The sequence below is a fragment of the Octopus bimaculoides genome, chromosome 15 (genome assembly GCF_046866305.1).
Source record: "Octopus bimaculoides isolate indiv1 chromosome 15, ASM4686630v1, whole genome shotgun sequence".
NCBI classification, from domain to species: domain Eukaryota; kingdom Metazoa; phylum Mollusca; class Cephalopoda; order Octopoda; family Octopodidae; genus Octopus; species Octopus bimaculoides.
The window spans coordinates 39,647,826-39,655,816 of NC_142942.1; positions in this window are offsets into that span (position 1 = coordinate 39,647,826).

Consider the following 7,991-nt stretch of genomic DNA (forward strand, 5'->3'; position numbering starts at 1 on the left):
ATTTCTCTCGTAGCTATTAACCACTGCTTTTGCTCTAAATTCTAATCCTACTTATTTTAAAAATACATTAAACCTGTCTTTCAAAAAGCTCTCGACTTCATTTATATCCATTCACTTGAAAAATATGATTTTCTGAAATATGTCTTCCATGATAATGAAGAAACGAAAAAAAATATCTTTCCAGCGCATTGAATGCAGATGTGTTGCATTGATTCTGCATATGACTTGCATTACATGGGAAAACAAATATGCAACATACATACATGCATACATATATATATACATAATTACATAAACACGTATATACGTACACACATACATATAACTGATTCAAAATAAATAAAATCAATAAATGTTTGGAATATGAAAATTATGAAAATAAAATATAAACTTATTTTTATAAAACTAGATCAAAAATATGAATACTTTTCAAAAGCAGTATGAGTTTGATTCTAGTTTCATATTCATATATGCCAGAAAACTATCTCTAAATAAAACCATAGAATTCTGAGTATTATTTGATGTGGAATATGCAATGATAATTATCGACAGATACCAAATACAATATCGTATGTAAAATAATCTCTTTCTGCTGAGCACACATTGGATGCTTCATATATATTTTATAAACATATAATTATGAGGTGTCAAGTATAAGATAAATCTATAGCATTTCAAGCGAATAAATGATACGCTGTTATAAAATTCAGCTGAAGGAACCTAGTCAAATCTGCATAAGATTGCAGTGAGTAGCTATAACGATAGCACCGTATATGCTAAGTGTATTATCGTTGTGTATGAAAACTATATTTCCAGAGAAATTATTATCGTATCCGTAATACCATACTTTATATTTTGATGGATGTATTTGCATGTAACCTCATTTTCTTGCATTTTACTCCAGGTAGGTTTTGTTCATTAACACCAAATTAGAATTTTTCCTGAAGTTACTCCTGAGAAAACTTATCTCAGTCCTTACTACTCTGAGTTTTTCATTAGTGCCCAGAAATGCTCATTTGTATATATACTGTTTGCAAAGGTTTGAGAATGCTGTTAGTAATACTGCTAGGATAGGAAATCCTTACCTTTCACTCAGATCACTATAACTAACAGTCATTGATTTATGACGACGCATTGTTCAATTGTTACTCTTATCACACAATCATACTCGAAGATATGTGTTTGTGTATATATATTCATGTGCATATGTATATAGTTGAAATTTACAGAAAAAACAAAACGCAGGTGTATCAACAACAAGCCGGTGTATTAGCTGACGCTTGAGAAGGTGAGAAAGTCTTTTATATTTCGAGTATATTATCGCTGTGCCTGTAAACCATATGTATATATATAAATGTGTGTGTGAGTTAGTGTGTGTGTGCGTGCATACGTATGTATGTATGTATGTATGTGCGTGTGTCAGAGTATCATGTATGAGTGTATATATATATATATATATATATATATATATATATATATATATATATATATATATATATATATATATATATATATGTGTGTGTGTGTGTGTGTGTGTGTGTGTGTGTGTGTGTGTGTGTATATAATTATATATATGACCAAAGCACATTCAGTTGTAAAATATCGAAAAGTGATCAGAGAAATACCTATACTAACGAGTAAACTCAATTGCCACATCACAGTAGCTGTTCCATGTTAGAACTGATTTAACCCTAGGCATATCTTCCACCAGCTGTTTATTGGTGCATCGCTACACTCTTTAAATACAATTTATATTGATAGCAGGGCGGGGTCGAACCCCTACGATCATCTAGCAGACATCAGAATTGCGAGACTGATTCAGGTGCTCGCAACCGAGGATAGGCCAACCGGCTCAAAACTGAGTCAGTCTTGCGAAGATGTTATGTGCTGGAGGATGGCAGGGTTCACTCCATCTGCTAGGAGTATATATTGTATATAAAGGTTGCCTCATCGCACCGATGACCAGCTGGTGGAAGATCTGCCTGAGGCGAAATATATAATAACATAGAACACTCACTTTGATGTGGAGATTGACTTTATATATATATTGAAGCATTCGGACAGTTTTTCGCAGCAAAAGATGAATTTTGTTTTAATATGGGATATATGACATAGAGAAACGTTGGGTAAACGCCAATAATCAACATGGGTCATACTTTGATTAAATAAATCTGTTCTCTAATACTGCTGAAATATGTATTGTTACCTTTCAAATATGACATTTCATGTGAAAAAACCTGATATTATATTGAGTGTGGATATGTGTTGTCACCACGGTTCTATCATTTGTAAGTTTATGTTCGTATCTATATAACGTTCAATTTTTTTTAACAACAATACTCTAATGTTACAAAATAGCGGGGTGATATAAGTCTTACCGGCACTGGATATACATTGGGTCTGCAATTTGAATTTCTTTGTTGAAAGAGAAAAGAAAACAGTATTCAAGGTCATAGATGAATGGCTTATTATAGACATGTCATATTATAATATCAAGTGTTACATGATGTATGATGTTGAAATGAGATTGATTCTTCAGTCAATTGTAATGTTTCGAGTGCATCATCTAATTAGTGCACTTTTTGATGCAAGAAACATATATGGAAATCGTATACACTGTGTAATAACCAGCGGCTTAAAGGCACCGAATGACTGTTTGTGTTCTTATTAAGTGAATAATTAAATATTATTGTAAAGTTTCAAGTAGGAATTAAATGAACTCTATGCACTTACTTCAAAAGTAAATACTGATGTAATTATTCAAGCTATTTCCTTCTAAAATGATGTCTAATGATTTCAGCCATGGCACTGCCAAAGCAGAGACCTCTGGGTTTACCGCTGACCCCGTGTACATTGCACGGAAGTACATTGTTCTTAAATATAATATTATCGAATTTCGACATGCTGTGTAACGATAAATACTTTCATGAACGTTTTACTCCAATTGAGGAAACAGATACACAGAAATATATTTATATATAAATGAATAGAAAATGTAGATATGTATAGCAATTGCCTATTCAAAAATTAAAATTTAACATTTATTAGCATACAACAATATGATATATTATTCTTATAATGATATACCATAAGATAATAAACAATAGATTTTAAAGAGAAATTAATTAAAATTGGTTCGATTCTTACCCATAATAAAATTATAAAAATCCATTGTTTGCCGGCAAGAATGTCCTTTATGTAATTTTTTTGTTTTATATGAGGTTTCACAGATCCAAGAAAAGACTGAATTTAAATATATATTTGTTTTGAAGTGTGGGCGTTAATAATGAAAAACGAATGCAGAGATAGAAATAAACTAATATAACGGTCATTAAATATATCTGTATACTATAAATATTTTAATCTATATATAACTTAGCGGATAAGATTTTTGGATTATCAGAAACAACATTTAAAAACATATTTAATAAACCATGGCTGAAGAAAAAATATCCCATTCATTCTTTTATATTATTAAAATGTAAATGCTATTAAAATAACAATACGATATTTATGTATGTATAAATAGTAAACGGATCTATTTTAAAACGGGGGCGCCAGTTTTCATTTATGTTTTATGTAGTGTTTTTGGTACGGAAAGACTTTCAAACTTCGTATACTTATCTATTTTGTGTTATAGAACAGAAAAATATTTTTGTATTCGAATTTATTTCATGTAAAAAATTGTCTTATTTCGATAATTTCTACTAATCACTGACGTCTATTCAGTTTAAAACAGTTAGCGCTGTATCGTATTAATCCCCTAACTAGACTGTTAACCGTAACCGTAACCGTAACCCTAACCCTAAAACTAACCCTAACTCTAGAATCCGAACTCTAAAATTGTTACACACATAGATACGCACAGCGTAATTTATTATATAAACAATATATGCGTATAAATTACGATTAAACCGGATGAAATATGTCACAGGGAATAACATTTTTATGACCGCCCAGCAGTAACTCTATTAAGCTGAATAGACGTCAGTGATTGGTTGAAATTACAGAAATACGACAGCTTTAACATGGAAAAACTTGCGAATTCCTTTTCTTTTGTTAAGAAGACTAAGAGTAAAAGATGTTTGTTTTATATGACACATTCTACCAGTGTCCCAAGTTTCAAAGTGTTTCGTTAGTGTTTCGTTAAGAAAATACTGGCGCCCCCGTTTTAAAATAGATCCTAGTAAACTTTAAACCTAAAACTGAAATTACTAAATTTTTAGATGTAAAATTTCATCGCGGTGTTTATATGCATTTACACTTACGGAAGAATAGAAGTGACAAAATTTCACAAACGTAATTTACAAAGTATATATATACAACTGAGAATATATGTCTGTCTCTCTGTCCATCTGTATGTGTGAAACACTAAAGCTCGAGAACTACCCAAACCACTTCATTCACATTTTACACGTGCTTTATTAGGGCCCATGCCCCCAAATTTTTCAATTTCTAGCCTAATGCGGGCCGGGAGCGATTCTCACATCTCTTACACTATTTCAGTATTACGTATCAAATGTGAAACAATAACATCTCTATTTATGACGACGCATTGTTCAATTGTTACTCTTATCATTGTTACTCTTATGTATATATATATATTATTTAAAAAAATCAAAAAAGCAACAGCATATCAAGTAGTGACGCAGTACGACATTTCACGCGATTCCATTTTACTGAACAATGCAATCATTACATCGTATTAAATGCAGTGCAATCTTCATCTGTACAGATAAATAAATAAAATTTGAACCAGACGAACACATTAATATACTTTTTCTCAAATACATTAACTGAGCAAGAAGATGGAAGAAATTCGTGTTGTCGCAATTGCAGCTAAGAATAGACTACACATCCAAGAATCACTAGAAGTGCATTGGAGTCATACCTTGCAAAGCATTTATAGTAATTCATTTCTAATTCATTTATCTCTTTATCAACTACTAAATCTAAAAGTAGAAGACTGTCTGTTTTGAATAAAGAACATGAGTGAGTTGACACCTCATGGCTACGTATGGTCATAAATATTGCCATATCTATTCCCTTTCTTCTAACAGAAAGGAAGACATTAGGTGTAGTCAGCTGGATTGAAATTAACTGTCTATAAAAAAGATGCTGTGTAGGGGAAGGCTTTAAATCATGATGTTAATTACAAGTTAAAGGGGCCAGACGCTAAGAAACCTAGGATGTTAATACAGAGGAAATTTTGTATTGGGTCACACTGTGTGATTGCTTATAAACAATATTGTTATGTTGAATAAAAAAGGAAATTTAAGACTTTTAAAAATGATATCATAACCAAAGTAGGTACAATGTGTGAATATGTCAATTAAAAGCATTAAAAATAAAAGATTACAATAAATCAGTTTAATATTCATTCATGTACTTAATTTATTATATATTAGGTGGTTTCTATAAAGACTGCTCAGGGAATTTACTTATGGAACAGCTGAAAAGACAAACATGCTATCTATATATTAATTTTAAGCCATGAATTAGACGAAAATAAAGATGTGTACGTACAGATACACACACATATTTATATATGTGTACACATGTATGCATACACCAATATTTATACATTTATAAGGATATAATATAACCATCTCGCATATACTTATGTAAACATATATATATATATATATATATATATATATATATATATATATATATATATATATATATATATATATATGTATGTATATATATTCGTATCTATCTATGTATATATATATATATATATATATATATATATATATATATACGCATGCATAATGGCACCTATACGTGCATATATGTACATAGATTTACGCATGCACACAGGCATACACACACACACAGGAATACAGACATGCACTTACCCAATAACAGACTAATACTTACAACTGACACGCAAGCAAATAATCACACACACACACACATTCCTATTTTATTCTGGAAAACTGTCACACCTCACGAATATATTCTTTGATATTTTTACCTACAAATATATGCCCTCAGTAGTATCCAGTGTAATTCATTGATTAGTAATAATGAGTGTATAAGCATTTTAAGCGTGCACAATTAATGATGATACAGGGGGATTTTGGCGCTGGCAAAAGACTACTTTCAAATTTTGTTAGACGGCTAGCAGTTTCGAGAAAGGAATTACGTCTATTACATTATCCCCCGATGTTCAAATGATGAAAGGCAAAGTCGACCCCTGCGATGAAATGCCAAGCATTCCAAACCCACCATCCCTATACATTTCATCCCATCCACCCCATCCCTTAGACCCCTCCCTTGCTTCCCCCACTCTCGCCTCCCTCACACCGCAACATCATCAAACCCCACCCCACACAACCATACCATACCGCACTTCACCACACACCACCAAACCACACAACACCACCACACACCACCACTCCACACACCAACATACCACACCACACCACATCACACCCCGACACACACTAGCATAAACCACATTCCAGCAACTACACTATCATTAACACGATCTCCGTATTCAGCTGGGTCTTATTTTGTGGACCCTGGATAGATAAAAGGCAAAGTCGACCTCGGCAGAATTTGAACTCAGAACGTAACGGCAGACGAAATACCGCTAAGCATTTCGCCCGGCGTGCTAACAATTCTGCCAGCTCTCTGCTCTGCGCTGTTGAAATACTAAGACATATTTGCATAAACATGCACGTGAATTTCTTGAACACCCCTCCCCCTGCATTTTGAGCTTTTGCTCTCCCCTCTTTCTCACGAAGAGGGTTTGAACGTTTAGCACCCTCTTTTCCATCTGAAACTGAGCGTCAATTTAATATATTTTCTGTGTACGTGCTTTTGTCCTTTGTTGCATGTTTTTATTTGTATTTTCGATTTGCCTAAACACACACATACACACACATGCTCACACACACATATCATTTACTTGTTTCCCTCATGAGACTGCGGCCATGCTGGGACACCATTTTAGTGGAACGAATACATCTCAGTATTCACTATTTTGTTTTTGATATAATACTTATTCTATTTATTATTACTTTTAATTTCATATCTATATATATGTGAGTATCCGTATTTGTCTATACCACTGTGCGTATTTATGTATACGTGGAACTGCACGTTACCATTAATTTTGACAACCTATCAGCAACTTTTCTACCAATGTGATTGCTGCAGTGAGATAACCGGATTTCTGCAAATGGCTAGCAGTGAGGTGTAAACGTGATATTAAAATAATTGTCTGAACCATACTATCAGGATAGCTAGATGCCGAGAGAAACCTTACATATATTTCTTTATCGTGTTTATCATGTAATTACTAGGAAATTTATATAATTGCCGTGTCTATGTACATAATATATTGGACGTAGTAAAAAAAATTAAAAAGAAAACCGTTGTTTGAAATAAAATGAAAACATAAATATAGCATAAATATATTGCTTTCGTATATTTGAATATATTTCACTGATATAAAGATTAGAAGAAGAAAAAAATAAGCTGCAACTCTTTAATAAGCGGCTGAAAATAAATGAAATAATTAGACATTTTAGACGAATAAGGTCATGTTAAATAAAGTACAACATCCATTCTTCAGACAAATCAGACGCGTAGCATAGTGGTAAGTGGAACGAAGTATAAATTTGGAGTGGATTAATCCTGAAGAATCGTGAAATCGTGTAACAACAACCTAATTATTTGAATATAAGAAGAGAAATGTGGACACATGTTTCTTCCTCAACGGGCAACATCATCACATCAATTGTTCTATATAACCTTCGGCAAACGAGGCACCTAAGCACACACATACACACACACATCCGTACACACAGACGCACGCATGCACACACGAACATATATACAAACATACATGTCTGTGTTCGGATTGTCCTTCCACAGGGGTCAACCAGACTCCTGTTTTTGCCGTGAGCAGGGATTAATCTTCCCTCTTCGCTCTTTTGCGCCACATGGGCTCAACTCTCCTCCTCTTTTCATCT